Here is a 12,829-nt window from a genome sequence, read left to right as displayed (position 1 = left end):
TGATATTCATAATTTATAAAGTAGTTTTAAGTAGTTTTCAGAAATCACTATTTGGTGGAATAACCCTGGTTGGGTTTTAATCACAGTTTTTTTTCATGCATCTTGGCATCATGTTCTTCTCCTCCACCAGTCTTACACACTGCTTTTGGATAACTTTATGCTGTTTGGTTTGATGGCTTGTGATCATCCATCTTCCTCTTGATTATATTCCAGAGGTTTTCAATTTGGTAAAATCAAAGAAACTCATCATTTTTAAAATGCTCTCTTATTTTTTGTTTCTAGAGCTGTATATTGTTGGGTGATTCGTATCTGGGTGCATCTACGTTTTTTACGATGATTGTATTTAGTATTTAGGCGGAAGTGTGACACGCTTCTGAAATTGAAAGAAAAGCATTAGGCTCCACTGGGCTTTAGCGTTAGCCGCATGGTATCAGTATAAGCGCAGAGCAGCGGGGCGGGTAGCACGGAGAGTGCAGGATTGGGAGTCGTGGTGAATGGGGCTCTAATCTTGTTTGGTTGGGCATTGAAAGCAGCAGGGGTTACTGGGAGGACTGTGCCACTCAAGCGCTGGTCTTTCTGCTGGAGAGAGAATAATCCTGAGTATGGATACTATATTAAAGTAGTCAAGCAGAACTCACTCAGGCTGTGTTAGAATCCTATTTGCATTCAGTAGTATCTTTCTCTGTGTGTCTCAAAAAAAATAAATATATAAAATCGGTACTTTAAGCCCCTTTGAAGGCAAATGTGGGCCATATTTCAGCTTCTGATGATTTGCATGATACATTTGTTGGTTGTTGGATGTAGACTGTGCCCTAAGACATTATAATGGAGTACGTCTTGTAGAGTATATAGAGCCACTCATCACTGGAGCGTTCGCTGGTGCACTTATCTCACAGCCATATATATATATATAAAAATACAAAAATTAAATGACGCTTTGGAATGATATACACTCACTCACCTGATTGGGGAACAAGAGTCGTGACATTTACCCTGGGGTGGAGGTCTGGTGATGTTTACCTGTAGCATGTTTCTATGAAGCATATGGATTATTAGCTGGGTTTCTATATAATCTAAATAAATAAGTAAATAAGTGTAAATGGGTATAGGGTAGTATTGGCTAGTGTAGGGGAGCATAGGGCAATAAATGTAGTATAGAGTTGTATAGGAAGTGTGAACTAATAAAGAGTGGTTTAAGGTAGTTATAAGGACATGTATGGTGGTATGGGGGAATATAGGGTAGTTATAGGGAGTGTTGGGTAGTATATGGTGTGTAGGGTAGTGTATGGTAGTATGGGGCAGAGTTTTATTTGCTGGATAAAATGGGAGTATAGGGTAGTATAGGAAGTGCAGGAAAATAAAATGAGTATAAGGTTGTATAGGGATGGTGTATGGTGGTATGGGGGAGTATATGGTGAATAGGGGACTATAGGGTAATAAGGGGAGAATATGGTAGTATAAGGGAGTGTATGGTACTATAGGGCAGTGTAAGAATTGCAGAATAATAACAGGAGTATAGGGTAGTTATAGGGAGTATAGGGTAGTTATAGGGAGTGTAGGGTAGTTATGGGGAGTGTAGGGCAGTATAAGAAGTGTAAGAAAAGTTAGTATATGGAGTGTATGGTGGTATTTGGGAGTATAAGCAGTATAGGGTAGTATAGGGTGTGTAAAGTAGTTATAGGGAGTGTAGGGTGGCATGGGCAGTATAAAGGTAGTGTATGGTGTGTAGGGTAGCATACAAAGTGTATGGTAATAAAGTGGGTATAGGGTAGTATAGGAAGTGTAGGAGAATAATATGAGTATAATGTGGTATATGATGTATAGGGGAGCGTAGAGTTGTATAGTTCTTATAGTTGTATAAGAAGTGAAGGAAAAAAATGAGTATATGGTGTGTAGGCTTGTTATAGGAAGTGTAGGGGGGCATGGGGAGTATAGGTTAATAAAAGGAGTATAAGGTAGTATAATAGGGTGTTTAGGGGAGTGTAGGGTAGTATATGGCAGTATGATACTTTTTAGGAAATGAAGAGTGGTATATGGCAGTATAGGAAATGTAGGGAAATTAATTGATTATAGGGCAGTATAGGAAGTGTAGGGACATAAAATTAATATTTGGTGGTATGGGGGAGCATTGTTAGTATAGGGTGTATAGGGTAGTTATAGGGGAGTGTAGAGTAGTAAAGGGAGTGTACAGAGGTATGGTGGAGTAAAAGGTAGTATAGAGTAGTATATTGTTTATACAAAAAGGTCCAATCCACTGTTCTCTTCAGAACGGAACAGGCAGCCCACAACAGCTTGGCATTGGGTTTCCGAGGTGTATTATGTTTGCGTGCACATGCTTGATGGATTGCACCATTAAATAATTACAATATATGAGTGTGTACATTACCTGAGCGTGATGAATCATCCCAATAACTCCTGATCTCGGAAGTTACGGCACCCCGGCTTTGGTTTAGCGCTTTAACGCTCTTTGACGCCATTGGACGGGATTTGAGCCAGGACGGCTGGTCGGGCTCTGCAGATAACAATGATTCATTCATTTAGAAAAGCCCCCCCCCCCCCACTTCACCCCATACCCTAACATCACCCCCCCACCCCCACCCTCAAAGCAGTGAGGATAATTTGCATAAGGTCTGTTTAGACAACCTCCTGTATGGCTAATGTGTTGTCAGGGGCTGGGATGGGATTTCAACATATGGTCTTCATTTTCTCGTGCCAGAGTTCTAATTCATTATAGCGCGAAAAGAGAGAGAGAGAGTTGGATGAGAGACAAAGAGAGAGAGAGCGAGAGAGATAGTGTGAGAGAGGAGGGGGGGCAATCCCAAATTGAATTGTGCTGGTGGAATGTGACCTGCAGTAAATTACGAGAGTGCATCTGCAGGCCTCGGGGAAAGAGAGGCGAAATTTAAAGAGAGCCGGCGAATGAAGAACTTAGGACACGATGCGCGACAGCGCCGGTACTTTTTTATATCCCTCCTTGCTCCACGAACGAGGCCAGGCTTTCATCTGGCGTCAGAGTGGGATCGTTCGTTTTTTTTTTTTTACTCGTCCCTGAAAGGTTTTAGGCAGGCTAAACGCTCTTTTTCTGCCAAAATTGGAGGAGCGCAACGCACCAAGCAGGGGAGCATGGCGGCTAAGAAAGGGAGCGTTTGTTTGGGACGAGCCCATGGAGGCAGAGGAAATTAGAAAGGCGGCCAGTTGGAACAAGAATCTCTTCCTCCTCATCTCTAGCTGTATAGACTGACAGATGGGCACCGGGGGGAGAGGGAGGTATAGGAAGTATAGGGTGGTTTAGGGTAGTGGGTAGTGTAAAGGTGTATAGAAATAACAAAGGGTCTATAGGGTAGTAAAGTGCAGCAAAGGTGATATAGGGAAGTGTAAGGGTGTATAGAATAGTATGAGGTAGAAAACAGCAGTATATAGTGATATAGGGGAATGTAAGGGTGAATAGAATAGTATAGGATATATAGGTAAAAAAGAGCAGTATAGGGTGATATAGGCTAGTGAATAGGTGTGTAGAATAGTATAGGGTAGAAAATAGCAGTATAGGGTTATAGGGTAGTGTAAGAGTGTGTATAGAATAGTATAGGATGTATAGGAAAAAAAGAGCAGTATAGGGTAGTGTTAGGGTGTGTAGAATAGTACAGGGAGTATAGGGTATAAAAGGACAGTAGGTATAGGTTGATACAGGGTAGTCTAAGGGTATATGGAAAAGTATAGGATGTATGGGGACGAAAAAAGCAACATAGGGTGATATAGAGTAGTGTAAGGTTGTATGAAATAGTATAAAGAGTATAGAGCAGACAAAAGCAGTATATGGTGATACAGGGTAGTGTAAGGGTGTATAGAATAGTATGGGGTAGAAAAAGGGTGTATAGTACAGGGTAGAAAAGAGCAGTAGAGGGTAGTGTAAGGTTTATAGAATGTTTAGGGTATATAGGATAGAATAGATAGAGGGTAGTGTAAGGGTGTATAGAGTAGTATAGTGTAGAAAAGAGTATAGGGTGATATAGGGTAGTGTAAGAGTGTATAGAACAGTATAGGGTGATATAGGGTAATGTAAGGGTGTATAGAAAAGGGTGGTATAGGGTAATGTAATGGGGTATAGAATAGTATAGGGTGATATAGGGTAGTGTACGGGTGTATACAATTGTATAGGGTAGTGTAAGGGTCTATAGAATAGTATAGGATGTATAGGAAAGAAAAGTGCAGTATACGTTGACATAAGGTAGTGTAAGGGTGTATAGAATAGTATAAGGTGTATAGATAGAAAAAGAGCAGTATAGGGGGATATAGGGTAGTGTATAGAAGAGTATAGGGTGTATAGGGTAGAAAAGTAGTATAGGGTGATACAGGGTAGTCTAAGGGTATATAGAATAGTATAGGATTTATAGGAAAGAAAAGTGCAGTATACATTGATATAAGGTAGTGTAAGGGTGTAAAGAATAGTATAGGGTCTATAGATAGAAAAAGAGCAGTATAGGGGGATATAGGGTAGTGTATAGAAGAGTATAGGGTGTATATGGTAGAAAAGGATGTATGGGGAAGAAAAAAAGCAGTATAGGGTGATATAGGGTAGTGTAAGGTTGTATGTAATAGTATAAGGAGTATAGAGCAGACAAAAACAGTATATACAGGGTAGTGTAAGGGTGTATCGAATGTTTAGGGTATATAGGATAGAATAGAAAGGTAGAGGGTGTTTAGGTTAGTATAGGTTAGAAAAGAGTATAGCGTGATATAGGGTAGTGTAAGGGTGTATAGAATAGGGTTAAAAAGAGTGGTATAGGGTGATATAGGGAAAGTAAGGGTATAAAGAATATAGGGTGATATAGGGGAATGTAAGGGTGTATAGAATGGAATGTAGGATAGTATAGGGAGAATAAGGTTAATATATAGGGTAGTGCTAGAAGTTCAGAGGAGCATTGGGTAGTATAACTTAGTCTAGAATGGAATAGAGTAATGTAGGGAGTATGGAAAGTGCAAAGTTGTATAGGGGAATATGTAGTTGTATAGGGTAGTATAGGGACATTTATTGTGGTGTAGGTTAATAGGGTAATATAGGAAGCATATTATAGGATCATTTGGGGTAGTGTAGGAAATATAATGTAGTATAGAGTTCTTCATCAAATGTCCGCAAAAGGCGGGCCCGCAAAAAAAGGCCTGCAAGCATGAAACATCTGGCCCGTAAGCTTGTTTGACCTATAATGAAAAAAATAAATAAATAAATAAAAAGCTTCTCTGGTGAGCTTTTGTTTACATTCCTCCCCTGTCTCTCTCTGTCACGTTTTTCTGCTCGTTCTCGGGCTCCTTATCTCCTTAAAATAATTTTTTTTCCCGGCCATGTCCCAATTTTACTAGCCAGGGCAGTGGTAGTGTATTGGATCGCGACCCTGCCGACACGGGTTTGATCCCCTTTATTTATTTTTTTCCTTCAACCCAAACCCCACCTCGCTTGTGGTCCGCCACGTAATGACTTGGAAAATATCTTGATTGCCGACCCCTGTTGTAGCACATAGTAATATAGAGAGATATATGGTTGTATTGGGTAGTATAGGATAATTTAGGGTAGTGTATGGTAATGGGGTAGTGTAGGAAATATAATGTAGTATAGAGTTCTTCATCATAGTGTAGGTCAGAGGTCCGCAAAAGGCGGGCCAGATGCGGCCCAAAAGCATGAAGCATCTGGCCCGTAAGCTTGTTTGACCTATAATGAAAAAAAAAAAAAAATAAATAAAAAGCTTCTCTGGTGAGCTTTTGTTTACATGCCTCCCCTGTCTCTCTCTGGCGTGACTTTAGTTTCAAGTCGTTCTTGTTTTTCCGCTCGTTCTCGGGCTCCTTATCTCCCTAAAATGACATTTTTTCCCGTCCGTGTCCCAATTCACTAGCCAGGGCAGCGGTGGTGTGTTGGGTCGCGACCCTGATGACACGGGTTTGATCCCCTTTATTTTTTTCCTTCAACCCAAACCCCGCTTGTGGTCCGCCACGTAATGACTTGGAAAATATCTTGAATGCCGACCCCTGTTGTAGCACATAGTAATATAGGAAAATATATGCTTGTATTGGGTAGTATAGGATAATTTAGGGTCGTGTATGGTAATGGGGTAGTGTAGGGAGTATAATGTAGTATAGAGTTCTTAAGCATATTGTAGGTTAATAGAGTAGAATAGCATAGAGTATTGTAACACAGGTTGTATAGAGAGCTCATCTTTTTGCACCTGAAAGGTTTTAGGCAAGTTAAAAGTTATTTTTCTGGTAAAATTGGGGGAGCGCAGCGCAACAAGCAGGGGAGCATGGCGGCTAAGAAAGGGGGCGTTTGTTTGGGACGAGCCCATGGAGGCAGAGGAAATTAGAAAGGCGGCCAGTTGGAACAAGAATCTCCTTCCTGCTCATCTCCAGCTGTATAGACTGACAGATGGGCACCGGGGGGAGAGGGAGGGGCAGGGCAGGATTAGAACTTGGTGGCTTCTTTTAGATCCTGGAGGTGGAGGTGGAGATGGGACCTGCGGTGCGACCCTGGGGATGATGAGGGTGCAGGGGTGCTAATGTCACCAGAGAGAGAGATAGACTTCCTTTTGTCTCTCGCCCCAATTCCAGCCCCAGCATCTCCTCATCCAGCGGAGCTGCATCTCAATAACCTTAATGGAGGCTCCCTTAAGCCAGGCGGACACTGTGCGATTTTTGTAATCGGATGCGTTCTGGAGAGCTCACACTGCACGTTTGAATCGTTTGTCGTGTATGACCAACGCCTGCGATTCATCTGCACACACTGAATTACAATTAATCGGACATCGCTTCCCCTCTCACACTGCACGATCAAGCTAAAATTCGGCCCGATCATGAAATTCAGTCGCATCCGACCAGATCGGGCTTAAAATCGGGCTAAAATCGCACAGTGTCCGCCTGGCTTTAATTAATCAGCTCCTATACAGAGATCCGATACCTGCAGCTGAGCCCCCCACCATACCCCACCCCATCCCATCCCATAATGCACCCTGTCCCCACAACGCTCGGCCCGTGACATTGTAGTAATGAGCTAATGCGGCTACAATGTCACTCCCAACATGGAGGGGACGTTATCTGTGGGAGCTCATCGCACACACTGATGTCCCCGATCCCCTTCAGCATGCTGGTGTCCTGAGGTTTGGACGGTAATTGTTTTTAAATATGTTGGTATGAAGATAATTGTATTAATGCTAAAATAAAATAAAAAATAAAAAAACACGCTCATTAAAAATATCGTAGCCTAGAGGCCAAATTTGGCTTCTTTAACAGTCTGTTTTTTTATGTACAATAGTCGTTTGAGAAAAAGAGAACAAAAACAAGAATTGAGTGCACAAGTTTTATTTTTTTTATTTTTTGTTTTCTGAAATTAACAAAAAAAAGACATGTCACACCTAAATGTCCTTTAGCAGATTAAACCCTGAACAGACAGGTATAGTCGTTAAAAAGCTTCTGCAGAATTGGATTATTTAGGATAGAAATTAGGTTGATGTAAGTGTTTATTGTGGACCTCTACCTCACTCTACCTCATTCTATTTCACTCTACTTCACCCTACCTCACTCTATCCAATGCCACCTCACTCTACATAGTTCTACTTTACTCTACCTCGATCTGCCTCTACCTCGCGCTACCTCTCTCTAGTTCACTTTAACTATATCTAACTCTATCTCAGTTAACTTCTCTCTATTCAATGTTACCTCACTCTACTTCACTCTACCATCACTCTGCCTCTACCTTGCACTACCTCACTCCATTTCGGTCTACCTCTTTTTAGTTCACTCTACCTCTATCTCACTCTACTTCATTCTAACCTCAATTTGCCTCTACCTCACTCCACCTCGCTCTACGTCTCTGTCTCTCTCTACTTCTATCTACCCTCACTCCGCCTCTATCTCACTCTAACTTATTCTACCCTCACTCTGCCTCTACCTCACTCCACCTCGCTCTACGTCTCTGTCTCACTCTACTTCTATCTACCCTCACTCCGCCTCTATCTCACTCTAACTTATTCTACCCTCACTCTGCCTCTACCTCACTCCACCTAGCTCTATGTCTCTGTCTCACTCTACTTCACTCTACTTCTCTCTGCCTCTATTTCACTGTACTTCATTCCACCCTCACTCTGCCTCTATCTCACTCTACTTTTATCTACCCTCACTTTGCCTCTACCTCACCCCACCTCGCTCTACGTCTCTGTCTCACTCTACTTCATTCTACCCTCACTCTGCCTCTACCTCACTCCACCTCGCTCTACGTTTCTATCTCACTCTACTTCATTCTACCCTCACTCTGCCTCTACCTCACTCCACCTTGCTCTATGTCTCTGTCTCACTCTACTTCACTCTACTTCTCTCTGCCTCTATTTCACTGTACTTCATTCCACCCTCACTCTGCCTCTATCTCACTCTACTTTTATCTACCCTCACTTTGCCTCTACCTCACCCCACCTCGCTCTACGTCTCTGTCTCACTCTACTTCATTCTACCCTCACTCTGCCTCTACCTCACTCCACCTCGATCTACGTCTCTGCCTCACTCTACTTCATTCTACCCTCACTCTGCCTCTACCTCACTCCACCTCGCTCTACGTCTCTGTCTCACTCTACTTCATTCTACCCTCACTCTGCCTCTACCTCACTCCACCTCGCTCTACGTCTCTGTCTCACTCTACTTCATTCTACCCTCACTCTGCCTCTACCTCACTCCACCTCGCTCTATGTCTCTGTCTCACTCTACTTCTATCTACCCTCACTCTGCCTCTACCTCACCCCACCTCGCTCTACGTCTCTGTCTCACTCTACTTCTATCTACCCTCACTCTGCCTCTACCTCACTCCACCTCGCTCTACGTCTCTGTCTCACTCTACTTCTATCTACCCTCACTCTGCCTCTACCTCACCCCACCGCGCTCTACATCTATCTCACTCTACTTCGGTCTACCTCTTTTTAGTTCACTCTGCCTCTACCTCACTCTACTTCATTCTGCCCTCACTCCACCTCTATCTCACTCTACTTCTATCTACCCTCACTCTGCCTCTACCTCACTCCACCTCGCTCTACGTCTCTGTCTCACTCTACTTCACTCTACTTCTCTCTGCTCCTATTTCACTCTACTTCATTCTATCCTCACTATGCCTCTACCTCACTTCACCTTGATCTACCTCTCTCTAACTCACTCTTCTTCACTCTACCTCTACCTTTTGGCAATAATATCACTCCCATCTCCATGTTGCTGTTGTGATTTATGATGTTATTGCAGATCTTTCCGTGTGTGTTATGTGAAAACTCGTATCACGATAAGAATAAAAAAACGATTATTTGTACAGCCCCAGTTCAGACATACTTTACTGAAGCTAAAGCCCCAGTGTTGTTAGTAATTCACATTATTCTCGTGTTAGAAGCGCAGGATTTGAGCTTTTCTGTGAGAAACATCAGTGGCAGTTGTTGAAATATCTGCAGGCCTCTGGGAAACAGAGCGTATCCTTTTTCTCTCGACTTGTGAGGACAAGTTTTCATCTGCCATCATATACTGCGGTAAACAGAAACGTTTCTCATTAAACTCATTATGTTGTTTCTGGTGTAAATTTTTCTGCAGAGTGTCGCTGGAGTCTCTGAATTATGAGGTTGTTAAGGAGCTGAAACGTGAATGCTGCTGCTGCTGCTGCCTGCACTGCTTTATAAAACGCGCTGGTTAAACTGTTGTGGCAGATTGAGGCTGCAGTAATCGCTGCTGTTGTCTTATAATAGAGTTAAAGTAGAATTTAGACTTACTTTTGTTCAGTGTCATGTCAACATGCATGCATAATTATTTTATTTTTCATATCTGAAGGATGTACTGTACCATGCAATTGTTTAAAACCACGTTTTCACATTCAAAGTGTTTTCTTTTTATCTTTTTTATGATTTTTTACATTGCAAATTCAATATTGAAGACAATATTAAAGCTCTACAGGAAGACATGCTGAATTATTCTGTAAAAGAATAGTGTTAAAGAAACTAGAATATGTTAGAATTATATTTTAGAATGTTTTAAGGATCAGATTTATGTTTGAGGACAGATCTGCAGTTTTGGTGATATTTTAATCAATCAATCAATCAATTTTCAATGGAGCTGAGCATTTACAGAAACAGGGATTGACATGACAGAAAATAAAAGCTAAATTTAATTATTGTAAAATAGCAGTAAATAAAATATAAAAAAATAGATAAAAAAAAGAATTAGAATAAAATAGAAAATAAATAAATAAATAAATACATTTAATGATTATAATTAAGTATGGTTTAATTGACAAAAAAATTAAGATCAAAAGAAAGTAAGACTAATACAACAAAAATGAGTTAAAATTAGCTAAAACTAACTTTTACATAATACAATAAAAATTCAAATAAATAAATGAACTAACAAAAATTAAAGAAATAATAATAATAAAAATAATAGTAATAACAATAAAATCAAATCAAAATAAGTTAAAAAGCAATAATACAAAACTATTAAAAATAATAAAAATAATATAAAAAACTATAATAATAATAATAATAATAATAATAATAATAATAATAATAATAAAATAAATCAAATGAAAATAAAATAAGGAAACCCATAAAAAAGATCCCCAGTCTTTATAAAATCCTATTCTGTGAGTAAAAAGACTTTAGTTTTTAGACTTTTATTTTATTTTATTTATTTGTTTTATTGTAGTGGTAATTCCTACCCCGACCTTTGGGGGCAGTACTGTTTTCTCTCTCCAGATTACAAGCCATCCAAAAATGGAAGCCATGTGGCAACAATGGAGGTTCAGAGGAAGCTGGTGTTTGAGAAACTTGAAGCTCAAAGCTCAACGTAAGTAGTTTAATTATTTGTGTTAGAAAAATTGATGTACTTATTTGTACTTATTGAAGTTTTGTGTTCTGAAAGTTTCTTGTTTTTATTTTTGTTCTTTTCTTTGACTTCTATGGACAAATCTTGCAACAATCTACAACAATTTCACTGGAGCTTCGGCTTTTTACTACATTTCCAAGGATTTCTAAAGATTTCTAAGGACCATTTCAGCCAGACACGGTGAGAAATATCCAATTATTTTTGGAGTATATTTTTTAATTCATTTAAAAGACCAGACAAACGTATTTATTTGGCTGTGTTTTGTGCATTTATCAATCAATAAGTTGTAGATATTGATTTTCATTTCTGTAATTTGTATGTTTAGTGAATTTGGGGTTTAGTATGGTAAAATATTTATCTGTTTTATATGATTGTACCTTTCTCATTTAAAAAAATTCTTAGTTATTAAAACATGGATTTAATGTAGATTAGAAATGACTCAAATAGAGCTGTAAATTCACTGTATACCTGTAACTCTACCTCTTCACTACTTTACTTTAACTGATGCTCTCAAACACTTTATTAAGAGACAATAAATTCAAGTAATTAACTCTTGATGAGTTCAGCACAGCTGTTAACTGAAAGCCTGAATTCCAGGTGACTCATTTATTTACAAAATAATTCAATGGCTGTGACCGAAACGGCTCCCTACTCCCTCATTAGTGTTGCGCTATGTAGGGAGATACTAATAAGTTCACTAATTAGTGATAAAACGGGAGTGAATTTGGACACTAACATCATTATCATGCGCCAGCACCGGTCGCATTAAAACACACACAGGTGAGAGAGGGGTTGAGCCGTGTTTAAAACTCCATAAACACAATGAACTGAGCTCTGAATTAAAGATAGTGAAGCTCTGAGCTGATCATCAAGTCATTTATCTGTTTGTTATATTTACGCCGTTTAAAAGATGATCCTCACATTACTGAACTGCATGAAGAAAACCTTAAAAATAGCAGCGTACACCGGCTCGCACTGTTGCCAGATTGGGTGGTTTCATGCCAAATGTCGAATTGTGTCTGAAATTGTTTGGAGAAAAGCTGTGATTTGACAGGTGAACAAAACTACCAAGTGTAAAGAGTTTGGAAATTTAACTCCTCAGTGTTGTAGTTAGATATCTAACCCTGCAGAGACAGAGCTTTTAGTCCTGCTGATGGAAAGGGTACTTATCAGTGTTATAGTTAGATATCTAACCCTGCAGAGACAGAGCTTTTAGTCCTGCTGATGGAAAGGGTACTTATCAGTGTTATAGTTAGATATCTAACCTGGCAGAGACAGAGCTTTTAGTCCTGCTGATGGAAAGGGTACTCATCAGTGTTATAGTTAGATATCTAACCCTGCAGAGACAGAGCTTTTAGTCCTGCTGATGGAAAGGGTACTTATCAGTGTTATAGTTAGATATCTAACCCTGCAGAGACAGAGCTTTTAGTCCTGCTGATGGAAAGGGTACTTATCAGTGTTATAGTTAGATATCTAACCTGGCAGAGACAGAGCTTTTAGTCCTGCTGATGGAAAGGGTACTCATCAGTGTTATAGTTAGATATCTAACCCTGCAGAGACAGAGCTTTTAGTCCTGCTGATGGAAATTTGAAGCTGTGTTTATATTTATTATTATATGTTCGTAAGTTATTTCTTTCTTTCATTGCTTGCAAGATTGTTTTTATATACTGTTTTTACGTTTTTGTTTTGTGTGTCCAATGATACAAGGCACAAAACACATAATACAAATATGCAGATAAACTCATTTAAATATCATTTTTTGTAATCAGTGATATTTAAGATATTTATGGTATGTTAGTTAGGATCATGTTGGAATAAACCCTGTAATATTGTTAATATGACGAACATCAGCTGTTTGGTTGGTTTTCTCAGTATTTTGGCGGATTTGAAACACATTTTATCCTGTGAATTAGTTCTATCTGAATCCCACTGTAACAATCTGGCAACCCTGGTG

Source organism: Astyanax mexicanus, chromosome 16, assembly GCF_023375975.1.
Source record: "Astyanax mexicanus isolate ESR-SI-001 chromosome 16, AstMex3_surface, whole genome shotgun sequence".
In the NCBI taxonomy this organism is placed as follows: Eukaryota; Metazoa; Chordata; class Actinopteri; order Characiformes; family Acestrorhamphidae; genus Astyanax; species Astyanax mexicanus.
Note: the sequence above shows the minus strand (reverse complement) of the source record.